The 15,343-nt window shown below is 48.6% G+C and overlaps 2 long non-coding RNA genes across 5 annotated transcripts in view; one reads left to right on the forward strand and one right to left on the reverse strand.

The window, feature by feature from the left end:
• Positions 1-2,776: 2,776 nt before the first annotated feature.
• Positions 2,777-13,376, reverse strand: LOC141574601 (uncharacterized). The gene is made up of 3 exons (XR_012501490.1): positions 11,881-13,376; positions 4,305-4,457; positions 2,777-3,556 (listed from the first exon to the last, which is right to left on the reverse strand). It is a non-coding gene; the product is annotated as an uncharacterized LOC141574601 (long non-coding RNA).
• Positions 13,377-14,930: 1,554 nt separating this feature from the next.
• The window catches only part of LOC141574621 (uncharacterized), a 69,819-nt gene continuing 69,406 nt past the window's right edge, over positions 14,931-15,343 (forward strand). For all 4 annotated transcript variants that reach the window (XR_012501506.1, XR_012501503.1, XR_012501505.1 and 1 more), the window contains exon 1: positions 14,931-15,189. This is a non-coding gene — a long non-coding RNA (uncharacterized LOC141574621). The remainder of the gene's footprint in view (positions 15,190-15,343) is intronic.

Raw genomic sequence — 15,343 nt, forward strand, 5'->3', positions numbered from 1 at the left:
TGAACAAGGAGCAGAGTTCTGGCAAAGAGCAGGGACTAGGGCTGGTGTGGCCATTTGCCTCAAGCCCACCTACAGAGTGTGGAACAGATGTGGAGTGGGGAGTAGCACTGAACAGGGGAGCAACCAACCCAACTACTGTGCAGGACTGCTGCACCTGGACACCGCAATGGGAAGGGGCACACCCTGCCCACCTACCATGCAGGAGAGCAGCACCAAGATGCAGCATTGGGAGGAGATGTGACATGTCTACCTACAGGCACTGGGAGCAGCACAAACCAAGGGTGTGACCAGAGGGTCTCTGGAACCAATGAGCTGAGTTCATGAAACAAGGCAGAGGCAGGAGCTGTGACAACCACAAAACAAATAGGAGTCCCCATTCAATAGCCAGGGTAGGCTCTGGTTAACAGGTTAACGGCCACATCCGTAACCAAAGGGATAACAGACAAAAGGCACAGAAGTAAGACTTGGCAACCACACTTATTTAAGAAAGAACTCTTGATAAAATTATTAAGGGCACACAATCTCCACGGGAACATCCTCTCTTCTTTTTCTGTTCCATTTTCTTTTACTTTTTAAATGTTAATTCTTAAATAATTTTTATATTTCTATTTTTAATCCCTTTTAAAATTTTCTTTTAAAATACTAATATTATTATCTTTCAATTTGTCCAATTTCATTTTTATCTTTGTTTTGTTCTTCTGTTATGATGATACTCTGTTCTCAAATACTTTTCTTCCTTTAATGTTTTAAAAATTCATCCCAACTCAATTGTTATCTTGTTTCAATATGTTCTTCTGTTATTGATTATACTGCTTTTAAAACTAATTTCTTTGTGCTTAGTTTTATTTCTGCATCCACTTTATATAAATAAATAAACTCCTAAAGGACGACAGTAGATAACTGATACTCCATAAGCCATAGCGCCAGAGAGATATAAGCAAGATGAAGAAGCAGAGCCACCTCTCTCAATTAAAAGAACAAGATAAATCCCCTGAAAGAACAATCAATGAAATAGACATTGATAGTCTACTAGATGATTTCAAGAAAGGAGTGATCAAAGTACTGAAGAAACTAAAAGAGATTGTCTATAGAGACAGAGAATATGTCAAAAAACGAAATTGAAACTCTAAAGAGGAGCCAGTGAAAATTGGAAAACTCATTTGCTGAGATGAGAGTTGAGCTAAAGGCTGTAAAATGTAGGCTAGATAATTGAGAGGAATGAATATGTGACTTAGAAGACAGGACAACAGAACAGCTGAGAGAAAACAAATAAAAACCAATGAAAGCAATATAAGGGACCTATGGAATAACATAAAGCATGCCAACCTACTCATAATGGGGGTCCCAGAAGGAGAAGAAAGAACAAAGGGCATTGAAAAGGTATTTGAAGAAATCATGACTGAAAACTTCCAAACCTAAAGAAGGAATCAGATATCCAAGTACAGGAAGCACAGAGCATCCCAAACAAGGAGGTCCCAAACAGACCCACACCAAGACATATTACAATTAGGATGACCAGGGTTGAGAATAGGAAATGATTCTAAAGGCAGCAAGAGAAAAAAAAAGAATGAGATACAAGGGAACCCCCATAAGATTTTCAGCTGATTTCTCTACACAAACAGTACAGGCCAGAAGGGAGGGGCAAGGAATATTCAAAGTCCTGAATGAAAAAATGATGCAGCCTACGATACTTTATCCAGCAAGGCTATCCTTTAGAATAGAAGGAGAGATAAAGAACTTCACAGACAAGCAAAAACTAAAAGAATTTAGCAACACTAAACCTATGCTAAAGGAAATATTGAAAGACCTACTCTAAACAGAAAAGAAGCAGGATGCTACAAAAAGGAGAAAACCATGATTGGAAAGGTGATTGCTACAATGAATTACAACAGAATAAACATGAAATCATAAAAGAGGACATCTAAATCATTAAGGGTGGGGGAGGTGAACAAGAAAATGTACAGGTTTCTCTCTCTCTCTCTCTCTCTCTCTCTTTTGTTCTTGGTAGGATGAGTTTGAGCTTATATTACTATCTGTTTAAAACAAACAGATACAGTAATGGGTTAATATATGTAAAAAGTAGGGTAACCACAAGCCAAAAAGTTACAATAGAGTCACAAAACTAAGAAGACACCAAGATAATAAAAAGGAAAATTATCAAACCACAAAAAGAAAATGAAAGGAACAAAGAGGAAATACAAAATCAACTGCAAAACAAAGTTCAAAATATAATAAACACATATCTATCAATAATTATTATAAACGTCAATGGACTAAATGCTTTAATCAAAGGATATAGAGTGCAGAGTGGATAATAAAGCAAGTATCTACAATACACTGTATACAAGAGACCCACGTTAGGGAGAAGGACACACATAGATTGAAAGTGAGAGGATTGAAAAAGATATTCCACAAAAATGGAAATGACAAGAAAGCAGGAATATCAACAGTGATTTCAAATAAAACAGACTTTAAAACAAAGATTATAAAGAAAGATTAAGAAGGACATTTTATAATGATTAAAGGAGTCATAGATGAAGATATTACACTCATTAACATATATGAACCCAACATAGGAGCACCTAAATACATAACAGATAAAAAGGGAAAATTTGATCGGAATACAGTCATGGTAGAAGACTTTAACTATCCATTAACATCACTGGACAGATCTTCCTTACATAAAATTAATAAGACAAAATAGAAATTAAATGATAAAATAGAACAATTTGTCTTGGTTAATATTTTCAGAACATTATATTTCCCTAAAATAGAATATACATTCTTCCCAAGCGCACGTACCACATTTTCTAGGATAGATCATATACTTTGGCACAAAAGAAGCATTAACAATTTGAAGAAGATAGAAAATATTTGAAGCAACTTTTTCTGAACAAAATACCATAAAAGTAGAAATTAACTACAGAAAAATAAAGGAGAAATAAATGACAGCATGGAGATTAAACAACATAATACTTAAAAAAAAAATGGGTGGATGATGAAATCAAAGAAGAAATAAAAAAACACAGTGAGACAAAAGATGATGAAAACACAACCACACAGAACCTATGGGATCCAGAAAAGGCAGTGCTTAGAGGGAAGTTTATAGAGAGAGAATCAGGTCTACCTCAAAAAAGAGGAAAAACTGCAATAAACAATCAAACTTACCACCTAAAAGAATTAGAAAAAGAAGAGCAAAAAATAACAAAAGTAAGCAGAAGGAAGGAAATAATAAAGATCAGGGAGGAAATAAATAAAATAGAGATATTAGAAACATTTGAAAAAATCAAGCCAAGAGATGGTTTCTTGAAAGAGTAAACACAATTGACAAAATTATGCTCTATGCTGGAAATTGACACAACAATGCAAACTGACTATAACTCAATAAAATAAAAATTAAAAAATAAACATATTAACAAAAGAAAAAAGAAAAGGTAGTTTCTACTCACCAGACTGGAGGAGGGGACTGCACCCATGCGGGGTCACACCCCATGGGAAAGCCTGGGGTCAGGATCGGAGGAGCAGGGTGCTGTGGACAGGATCTGTCACAGGGTTTCTGCAGGAGGGGAGGGTGAGGCATGTGAGCAGGCTGAGGACTGGCCATTTGAGTAAGTTTATGGGCTCTGGGGTGGAGGGGCTCCCCCAAGTGTCTGGACTTGACTCTGGGTGAGTTGGGCAGGTGGACAGTGGCTCAGTGTGAGTCCAAGTCCAGTGAAGGGGTAGTGCGTTAGATCTAGAAGGACTCCTTCTGGGGTGGGAAGGCCCATAATGGAGGCAGGAGGCCAAGCCCAGGTGACTGAGAACAGGGTGTGTCCTGCATAGGCCTGCAGGGCAGACGAAAGCATCCAGTCTACAGAAGGTGGAAACATGGTCCATACAAGGGCTCAGCTCAGATGTCACCCCCTCAGAGGAGCCTTCCTTGCCTGCACAGTCTACAGGGACAGCCTCCTCCACGCACATCTCCAAAGCAGACAACTGCTCCATCTCCTGCTTAGCATTCAGGAACCGGGCCCCTGCTCCACGCCCAGCCATGGTTCCGCTGCCCTGAGGAAAAGCCCTCACAGGAGCCATCAAGCCCTGCACGACCTGGGCCCCACCTCTCTGTCTCTTCTGCCACCACTGTCTCCACCTGGCCCTCTTCCCCTCCACTCCTGCACTCCCCCAGCCCTGTGTGCTCTCCAGAGCACGTGTCCCTCCTAACATGCTGTGTGTGCTCACTGTGTCTCATCCACTGCATGCCTCCCACCCAGGTCAGTATCCAGTGCACAGTAGGGCTCAGTAAGTAGAGAATGAATGACTCTTACCATCACTGCTGGGAAGACCTTTGTCTGTGGCCTACAGTGATCACACACCCGTCACACATTCGCTGAGGTCCTACTGTGTGTTGGGCGGGTTCCATATACCGGGCACAGCAGGTAGTGAAGCAGGCAGGTGTCCATTCTCATGCAGCAGTCAGCCTGGTGGGGGACACAGAGAAAATTAAGTATAATATACACAATGTCCGGAGGTGATATGTTCCATGGAGAAAAATAAGGTCAGGGAGGACATTTGAGCAGATTCCTGGAGGTGTTCAAGAAGCAGGTGGAGAGAGATCCTGGCTGAAAGAGCAGCCAGTGCAAAGGCCCTGAGGCCACAGTGGGATGCGCGTGGAGGGTCTTAGTTATCCGTGTGAGTTCTTAGTCCTGCCTTGAGTACGTATGTTGCTTTTATTTGTAAACCTTGATTTCACCTTTAAAGCAAATTAAACTGCATCATCAATCTGCATAATTTAGCCAATTCTGTTTCAGGTGTTGTGGGCACAATGGCGGGCTAGTTACTTGGGTTGGTAAAGAATTACCAGCGTCTGAGAAGGGTCTAGGAAAGTTTAATAGGGAGACTGCTATAGGCAACATCAGGCCACACAGGCAAGAGGTGCCTACACGAGCGCCAAGGTTGAGTGTGTGGGGTCTGTTATTGGGGGGGTGCTGTTCACACAAGGAGGAGGGGGCTGCATGATCAATTCATGCACAGGTACCTGGTTGGTTGTGAGATCTGTCAGGGGCTTCTCTGAACAACAGGCTTTACCACTTTAATAAGGGCAGGATGTGAGGCCTCTCTTCCTGGGGCAATGAGTTTTCATAGGGTAAACACACAGCAAGAGAAGATGTTTTATAGCTTGTGGAAATGCAGGTGTGCAAAGGGTCCTGCAGTGGGGAGTGGGAGGTAAGGTGCCACTGGGCTCTAGGCACACAGAGAGCCCAGGGGTGAGGGTGTATGACTCTAAAGAGTGCCACCTGGCTTCACACCAGGGACTTTATGTGAAAACAGGAGAATCTAGGTTGTCAGCACGTGTCTACTCAGTGACCTCCCTAAGCCTAGCTCTGTCAGGCATCAGGTGGCTGTGAAATGAACATGAAGGTCCCCACCCTGAGGACCCCAATGAATGAACATCTTGACATCCTCACCCCCTTCCCCTGCACCACCACCCCACCTCATCTGGGTCTCAGGCTCTGACCCTGATATCAGTGGCACCTTTGTTCCCTATATCCAGCTCCTCTGGACGTCTCTGTGATGAGCTGTTCCATGTCAGCGAGCCCCAAACTGAGCTCTGCCTTTACCCCATGAATGCTTCCTCCCTGTGAAGCCCCTTGTGAAGGAGCCACCACTAGCAGGATCCTTCAGCCCTGAGTCTCTTCCTTCCCCACCCCTCCGATTTCCCCCAGCCCATGATCCCCTCTGGAGGTCCCTATTATCTCCCTCCCACTTCAGTCTTGGGCTGCACACCAAATCCCTCTTCACAATCTCCCACAAGAAAGGTCCAGGTCCACTTGGGGACACTGAGGTGACACAGGCGGGTGTTGCTGGGAATGAAGAGCAGGATACTGTAGCAGAGGAGAGGCAAGGGCTCCCAATCCACCAGAACACAGGCTAAAGTGGGGGCAAGACACCCATAAAGGGTGAGGCAGGCATCACACTGCAGCCCCACCCTCTGCTCCCCCAGGGTGCCCTGTGTTTCCTGCTTTGGCCTGGGGGACTTCCCCCCTCACTCTCTGTTAGAGGGGTGCCCATCCATTCATTCACACCCTCATTCACCATGTACATGGGTCCTGCTCAGTGCCAGGCCTCAGCTGGATGACAGCTCATCCTTGGGGACACAGCTCAGATCTCAACCCCTCCATGAAGCACTTCTGGATTCCCACCCCTCCTGAAGTTCCTCTGGCCTCAGTTGGGACCACTAGGGCTGAGACCACACTCTGATTACCTCCCAAGTCTGTGATCTCTGTGAAAGCCCTGGGCCCAATGTGGAAAGAGACTCAGAAAAATGGGGCCAAAAGGGGCTAAGAAAAATGTTACTAGTTCTCTATTACAGAGAAGGACACTGAGCAGAGAGAGGGCAGTGTCTAACCAAAGCTACAGAGGAGGGTCTCAGTGAGCCCTCCCTTGGCCCTGTTACTTGTTCTCTGTTACAGATGAGGACACTGAGCCACAGAGAGGGAGCAGAACCCTGCTATAGCCTTGGCCCCACGGCCTGTGTCCTTTATTACTAGCTCAATGCTGCCAGCAGGGGTGTGGGCCTGGAATGGAGGTTGAAAGCAGCCTGACCCCCAGGACCCCTTCATACACAAAGTCAGTCTCAGGAAACACCCCTCAAGACCTACTATACACCCCTGGGATTGGGACCTGATTGCTGTTCCTGGAAGCTGGCTGGGCTTCCCTGTGAATTGGCCCAGGAGATGCTTGGGACAGACACAGGGCCCCTGAGGCTCCCTGTCCCCAGATGAGCAGCTCTGGTCCCCTTGACTGTCCCTGGCAGAGGCCTGATGACACGAGGTGTTGGTCGGGTAGCCAGCTGTGGAGATGAGGAAATGGGAGCAACATGCAGGTACATGCAGAGGTTCAGGTATTCACTCAACAATCATTGATTCAGGCCTTGCAGTGTGGCTGGCCTGGGCCCAGGCCTGGGTGTCCTGTAGTGAATACAGTCAACCCCTTGAGCCTTCTGGGAAAGCAGTGCTCGGAGAAACGGGCCCTCAGAGCCCCCATCTTGCTCCCCATGAACAATCACACTGAGATGAGGCTGCAGCCATGGGTCCCAGTGGAGGGTGAAGGGAGGAAGGAAACCCAGAGTGGGCACTGACCATGAGCCTGGACACTGGAAACAGATGGCCTGGGCTCTGTAATCTGGGGTGGTCACCTCCCCTGTTCTCTCTGTGCCTCAGTTACTTCTGCAGAAATGGGTGATAACGCCTGTCCCTGCCCCACAGGTTTTCATGAGGAGTCAGTGATCTCTTATGCGTGTAGGACAGTGCCTGGCTATGGGTCAGGATCCTGCTCACCTCACAATAGTCTGTCCCACTTTAAAGATGAGAAAGCCAAGGCTAAGGAGGTTATGAGACCAGCCTGGGCTAGCCCCCTTCTCATGCTCTGCTGTCCAGGTCTCCTGCTTTTACATCATCCCTCTGCCCCCATATCCACCCAGCAAAGTAGGTGCTAAGAATCTGAGCAAATCAGAGTATGAATGGAGACACACCCTCTCCCCAACTTGGGGTCTTGGGGCGGTGGGCAGGATGGGGATATCAGGCTCCCCCAGACTGTCCAGGAGGACCAGCATGTCCGTCACCTCATTTCCACTCAACACGGAGGTGTGTGTCCAAGGGCCAGAGGGCGATGGAGTAACCCAGGGTGGGTGGATTCTAGGTAGGTGTGGGAGGCACAGAGTGGCCCCTGGAAGACAGTGTCCAGGCAGCCAAGGTGTGGGGAATGAGGGTGCCCAGAAGGGGCACAGGACAGAGTCCAGCCTGGACACCACCCCCTGCTGGACCCTGATCTGGGGTGAGAATTGGGACAAGCCAGGGCCCCGCTAGGACTCCTCATCCAGCAAAGAGGTGAGGAAAAGTTAAGGAGACAATGGAGGCTGACCCCACCATGCTCCCTGTGTGAAGGCGCTGCTTCCAGGATCCTGGAGTTTCCTTAGACCTTTGTGAAGTGGCTGCTGTTTCCAGCCCCATGTGGGCAGAAGGACTGAGGCAGGGAGGACAGAGTGACTCAGGACAGAGCTAGGATTCATCCAAGAGTGTGTGCTGGGCCTCTCGCTGAGAGCAGCCTCTGGGCATCATGGACTCAGGAAGTGTCTTGTCCTCCCTCTTAAGGCTCCTGGCATGTTAGGCAGGAAAGGTCCCAGCGCCCATACCTGGGCCTCTCTGGGTGATGCTGACATGTGGGATCATGATGGTCCTGGGAAAGGAGAGAGAATGTAGGCTGGGCGTCAGGTCTGCATCAGACCCTAATGATGCCCCTAATGTTGTGTGAACTGGAAACTCCCTGACCTCTCTGTGCCTGGCTTTCCAGCTCTGACTCAGAGGACTGCTGTGCTTGGCACACAGTAGGACCTCAAGCAGAGGAAAAAGCCAGCCCTTCCCCAGGAACCTCTCCTCTTACATGCCCAAAGCTAAGCCCATGTGCCACACATCACCAGAGCTGATACTTGACAAACAGGGCAAGTGAAATCCAGCAACCCCTCCCTCCTGCCTGAGGCCCTTCGCTCCTCAGTGAGTGGCTCAGAGCAGGTCTCTGCATCCCAGAAGCCTGAACTGAGCCTTGTGACCTGGAGGAGTCCCTGTTCCACACAACTTTTTTTCCAGGTGCTTCCAACAAGACACAAGAACACCTGGTCAGTCTCTTAGCTGCAAGGTCCTCCCTTTGCAAATTCCCCCATCACATCCGGGCTAGAAGATGTGAGTTCCAGGGCACATGACCATCCAAATGATGACTTCAGGGAAACATCCCTGCCCACACTGCACTCTTCAGAGCCCACCTTCTAAAAGAAGGGGTAGTGACCCACGGTTGTGCACAGTTTTATCACAACACAGCCCTCACCCACCCACCATTGGAAACATGTGAGAAGCAGAGATTCCCAAGTGCCTGGACCCCTGTCATCCAGAAAGCAGAGGTTAGGGTAACAGACAGAAGGGGAGAAAGTACTTTCATACTATGTATCTGATAAGGGGTTAACACCCAAAACATATAAATAACTCTTACAATTCAACAGCAAAAAAACAAGCAATCTGATTTAAAAAGTAGGCAGAGGAACTGAATAGACATTTTTCCAAAGAAGGCACACAGATGTCTAACAGGTACATGAAAAGGTGCTCAACATCACTCACCATCAGGGAAATGCAAATCAAAACCACAATGAGATATCCCCTCCCACCTGTCAGGGTGGGTGTCATCAAAATACAAGAGATAACAAGTGATGGTGGTGATGTGAAGAAAAGGGAAACTTCTGCAATGTTGGTGGGAATGTAAATTGGTGCCATCACTCTGGAAAAGAGTAAGAAGACTCCCCCAAAATTTAAAATTAGAACTTCCGTATGATCCAGCAAGTCCACTGCTGGGAATATATCCAAAGCAAATGAAATTACTATGTCATTGAGACAACTGCACCCTCACGTTCACTGTATCATTATTTACAATAACCAAGATATGTAAACAACCTAAGTGTCCATCAACAGATGAATGGATACAGAAAACGTGACACATATATATGTATATATAATGGAATCTTATTCAGACATTAAAAAAATGAAATCCTGCGATTTGTGACAACTTGGATGGAACTTCAGGGTATTATGCTAAGTGAAATAAATAAGACAGAGAAAGACAAATACCTATGATCTCATTTATATGTGGAATCTACAAAATAAACCGAAACCCATAGAAACAGAGATCAGGTTGGTGGTTGCCAGAGGTGAGTCAGGGGGTGATTGAAATTCGGGAAGATAATCAAAATGTACAAACTTCCAGTTAGAAGATAAACAAGTCCTGGGGAAATAATGTACTGCAAGGTGACTGTAGTTAACAATACTGCGCTGTGCATTTGATAGTTGTTAAGAGAGTACCTCTTAAAATTTCTGATCACAAGGAAAATAGTGTGTGACTATGGGTGAAGACTGAAGACAGACGTCAAGTAAACTTAATGCAGTGATCATTTCACAATATGCACATGTAACAAGTCATTATGCTGCACACCTAAAGCCAACAAAGTTATGTGACAATTGTATCTCAGGAATACTTATCCCAGGAAGCGGGGGTGCGAGCCTGGATTACATACTGCAGGAGCTGCCTTTGTCCTCCAACAGCAGAGGGTGGTAGTTGTAACAGGGACTGTAGGTCCCTCAAAGCCTAGAATGTTTACTGTCTGGACCTTCACAGGGAGAGTGTGCAGACCCTGCCCTGGAAGACGGTGGCCATGGCAGCAACAACAGCCTGCCTGTGTGCAGGCTCAGCCCAGACATCTCCTGTGCTCTGCTGTCACCGCATTTACTTCCCTCCACACACTCAGAGGGAGAGGCTTCAATGTTCCGATTTTACACATGAGAAAACTGAGGCTCATTTGCTTTGAATTATTGACCAAGTGGTGGGGGAAGCTTTGAACCCCAGTGTTCTGATTTCAAAGCCATATCTCAGTCCTGATTTTTAGAAGGTGGAGGTCCAGGCACTGGGGACCCTCCACCTTCCTCACTTGTAGTCTTACTCTAGGGCTGCCATCCCCGAGGCGTCTGGGTGAACACATTTAATCCGCTTACTCTGCACCAGCTGAGCCCTTGGCTGCCAGTCTGTTGTCGCTGCCTGACACCAGCTGAGTTTTACAAGTGAACCATCACCCCCTGCCAGCCCACCTGCCCTGCTATGTGGGGCAGACCCCTCCTAGCCTGGTCATTCTAAACCCTTAGCTGACACATTTGCACAACTGCATCGAAAGGGCCCTACTCCCTGTGTGGAGGTATCGACAAGGGGAAGGGAGGGGAGTTTTGGGTGGCCCCTTACTCTGAAGGTGACACATGACAGGGACATGTTCATGTCCATAATGGCACTCAATTTGAAGCTAAGAACATGGTCACAACGAGGGGTAAAAGCTGAGAGGCTACAAGGCTGCTGAGAAGGGGGCTTGACTATTGAATTGTAAATGTGTAATTTAATTTAAAAATTAGCCCCCTGGGTGATAAGAATTTGCCCCTAAGGCCAGAATTGGCCACCTGACCCCTGGGAACCCCTCAATTCCAGGATGTAATCATCTGAGCATGGAGAGGGCTTAAATTGGGGTGCTGTCCTCTCAGTCATGGTGCACCTGCCCACGTATGCACCCATGAACTGCAGTTCTCACACATCAAGTCACCTCTCATGCCCTGCCAAGGAGGTCCAGGTCATAAGGAAGGGATGACAGACTGTGAGGTCACACGTGTGCCCCTGCAGGGGTGAATGTTGTATAGGGAAGAGCCACCCCCCACTCTCACCTCCAGGAGGGGTGCTGGAGGGAGCAGGACTCCTGAGCCCGTAGGCTTAGCAAGCATCCTGGCTGTGGGGAGGCTGTCCACTCTGAAGTCATAGGTCAGATGGTAGATTGGGATCCCACCCCCACAGCTCACCAGTGAGACCGTCTAGTCTGTTTTCTCTGTAAACTGGAACCCAGTCACCCTCACCCTCAGAAGTGGGGGCAACCTGTGTAAATTAAAACACAAAGCCCTGGGCTGTTTCAGGTGCCCGGGGGTGTCCAGCCCCCCTAGGCCGGGCAGGTGGGAGAGGAGATGTATGAGTTAGCAGGTGTGAGAGCAGAGCTGAGACTTGGCTGAGTGCATGCACTCTAATATCCAGGAACTGCGAGCTACCACTAGCAAATCTGTTCACTGAGGCCATGTGTACTCTCCCTTGTCATTTACAATCCCCTGTTTGAACAGAGGCCTCTGGAGTCTATTAGCCACATTGTTGCCTGTCACCACACTGTTGCAGTTCCAGGGTCTCCATTTAGCCAGCTTGAAGGAATAGTCAAACTTTTTCTTAAAACCAGTGACAGAAAACCAAAGTGGCTTAAAGAAGCAAACAGGGCAGGAGAGAATGACTTACCTAACTGAGACATCCACAGGGAGATTGCTTCAGGCAGGGCTGTAACTGGTGCTCAGTGACATCAGCAGAAGTCATCCTTCCCCACCTCTGGGCTCTGCCACTGGTGTCATCTTCACATGGCTCTGCCTTTATGAGAGCAAGATAGTCACCAACTGCAACAGGCTGACATCATCACCCCTCAACTCCCAACTGAAATAGAACTTCTCTGCTCCCAGGATTCCAGTAACTAGGCCTGACCTCCGTGGAGCCTGATTGGGCTGGTGCCCAGCCCTGAGCCAATCACAGTGGCCAGGGAGGATGGAAAATGCTGATTGGCCAGATCAAGGCCATGTGACCATCCTCTCCAGGAAACCTGTGAGCTGTTCACCTGTTTTCAGGTTGGGAGAGTGTGATGTCTCCCAGAGGATCCTGCTACTAGTACAACCTGCAGGTGGCACAATGAGCTGAAATGAGCCTGTCTGCTTGGTGACAAGTGACAGGTCACTTAGTGGTTCCCTGCTCCAGGGAGGGAGGCATGTCCAAACAGTATTGGGGCTTCAGAGCCAGAATGTAGTAGAAAAGCCTCCCAGTCTCCCAAAAGGTGGGAAAGTGAGCAGTGACACTGGAAAGGCACTCCTCTCTGTGGCCCTTGGCTTTCTCCTTGTTACAGTGGAGAGTGCAGTGTTGCCCCTGACAGCCCACTTCCCTGCAGGGAGGCCTTTGCAACAGGTGGAGAGTGCTTGGAAAAGCCCACTTATTCTGAGGAACTGTTATTGCTCCTGGTGGCATTATTATTTTCATGTCACTTGTGAGGTGGGCCCTGAGGGGTCCCTGATCTGGGGGCACAGACACCCACAGAAACTTGGCCCAGTATTGCTGTTCATTCAACAATGACTTACCGAGCACCTACTGTGTGTCAGATTCCCAGGGTAGAGCAGTGGTGTTGACAGCAAAAGCCCCTGCCTCACCTCATCTCTGCATCCCAGGTGGGGTCACCAGAATGGGAGTTCAGGAAGCAGAGGACATGGCCGAAGCCTTGTGGGAACCCCTGGGTTTTTCTCTGTGCTGAGGGCACTAGCAGCACACCGATTGTGGGACTCAGTACCCACAGGACCTAGCATTGATGGTTAAAGGAGAGAGGCATTTCTACAAGCCCATCCTCACTAACCCCAGGCTCTGGAGGGCAGCTCCAGTCTGCTCAACCTCAGGGGGCATCTTCCACCATCCTGATCACCCTCTTGTATTACTCCCCGCTCAGATACACTTTTCCCTGTGGCAGCTACACTCAGAATATGTGTTTGTTTCTCTCCCATGTGGTTAAGTGGACTTCAGACACATGATAGTAATGGAGTGGCTAAGCCTCTGGGCAGATTGCTGGGTGACCCGAGGAAATTGCTGCACAAGGTGAGCTCCCTTCTGCCAACCAATGGGCCAGGCCCCACCACTGTTCTGTCTGTTCTACCTCACTTAATCTGCACAGACACTCTGTGCAGGACATCCTGTTATCCCCCATCTCTGATGACATTGGGTGGACAAAGCTTGGGTTTGAGAAAGTTGCCCAGGTCACATTGTTGACAAGTGGGGAGCTGGGGATTTGCACCCTGGTCCCAGGAGTCTAGATCATGGGAAGGCCTGGGTGGGGCAGCTTATTGCCAAGGGAAGTCCTGCCCAAGCCTCTCCCATGAGAGCCCACCCAACAGCACATCTAGCAGAGTCAGCATTTCCTGGACCAGATGGACAGAACCTCAAAACTTCTTTGCAAACAGATTGTTTCCATGTTCTTTTGCAAACACAGAAAGGCCACAGGCCAGGGAAGGATAAGGCCAAGAGTGTTTTCATTGGGGAGAGTGAAGGACAAGTGTGAAGACACACAGCACTCCCAGCAGCCTTCTCGGCAGAGCCTGCCACTGGGTGAGCAGCTACCATGACTACCTATCATAACACTGTGAGGTTCATGCCTGTACAAGCCTGCCTGTGAGAAGAGCAAAGTGAAGCTCAGAGAGGTGTGGGGACACTCCAAAGACAAACAGATAAGGTGGGATCATCACCACCATGCTGTGCTGGGACAGGCAGTCACCTGTCACACTGCTCATGCATGGCCTGCTGGGAGTAGTGAAGGCCTGATAGGAGCACAGGAACACTGTGGTGAAGGTGATGTTTCTACCTGGGACAGCTGGTACCGGGGGCTCTAGCTGATTCTTCATTGTGCCTGCTTTGAGTGTAAGAATGTTGCAGCCTCATGTAGGGGAAGGTCTGTCTCCTTTCCACACCGGTGCACATGGAAGAGCATGCACACACTGGCATCACCATAGACCACCGGAAGGATCAGGATCAGGAGCTCAGAGCAGAAACTGCCAACATCAGGAACTGGTGCAAGAGGAGGACCTGAGTGCTCCCTGAAACATTTCTAATTTTAAAAACATAATTAGGGGGAAGTGATAAAAAGTTGATCCCTTCAAAATATTCTGTTTTCCAAGGAACAATAGCACCTCAGCATTGTAAGAGGATTAACTCAGTCGTCAATAACCATCACTATAGGTATGAGAAAACAGTGTTAGGAGTTACAAAAGGGTCTCAAGATCATGCAGGTCAGAACTGAGAACCGTCCAAAGCATGTGCTGCATGATAGTCTCTCTAAGCTACCTGAGGCTTGGTCTGCTCCTGACACAGGGCAGATGGTCTGAGAAAACCACACTCCTCAGGGGACCCCAGGGAGTTGACAGAGTTGAGTTTGGGTTCCTGATCATCTTCTAAGTTTGGAATTTTGAGATTCTTCTGCACCTGTCCTTCCTCCAGAACAGAATCTGATTCAGGCGGGATTCCAAAGACTGAGGCATGTGCCAGGCAAGAGAGCAGGCATGGCTGGATGAGCGCATCGCCAGTGCCATCAACAAAGAGGCCAGGGCACTGAGATTTCCAGTGATTTAGCATCCTGGCTGGGAGGGGTCATGTGTTCTACAGTGAGTTCTGAGTATCCTGCACCGCCCTCGAGGACCTGCAGGGGGCGCGCGAAGCCAGCGTGTCTTAGGTGGCGGTGTGCATACGCAGCCGCGTCAGCAGCCAGCGTCTTCCCTGGGGGCGGAGCTTGTTTTCCTCAGGACTGAGCGGGCGGCGCCATGGAGGCTCCAGGACAGCGCTGCCTGCGTGTCCGCGGGAGGAGGACGCTCCCCGCCCGCTGTCTGAAGTTACGCCGGTTTCCCACTGCCTGCGCCCGCTTCCTGCCGGGGTGTGTGTGGACCTTACAGAGCTGGGGCCCCGGCTGGCTGGGCAGGAGGGGACGGGTGCGCTGGCGGGCCCGCTTCGACTATTCTCCTCGCCCGCAGGGAGCAGGTGAGTGTCCGCGCCCCTGGTCCTCACCGCCCGGGTCCCCCTCCCCCGTGTGAACAGGGGTGTGTACACCGCGCGGGTCAGGAGCGGGGACGCAGGTGTAATGGGAAAGGGGCTGAGAAAGTACTGAAAGAGTTAAAGAGAAGTGTGTAAATCA

Source organism: Camelus bactrianus, chromosome 22 (assembly GCF_048773025.1).
Source record: "Camelus bactrianus isolate YW-2024 breed Bactrian camel chromosome 22, ASM4877302v1, whole genome shotgun sequence".
Classification (NCBI taxonomy): domain Eukaryota; kingdom Metazoa; phylum Chordata; class Mammalia; order Artiodactyla; family Camelidae; genus Camelus; species Camelus bactrianus.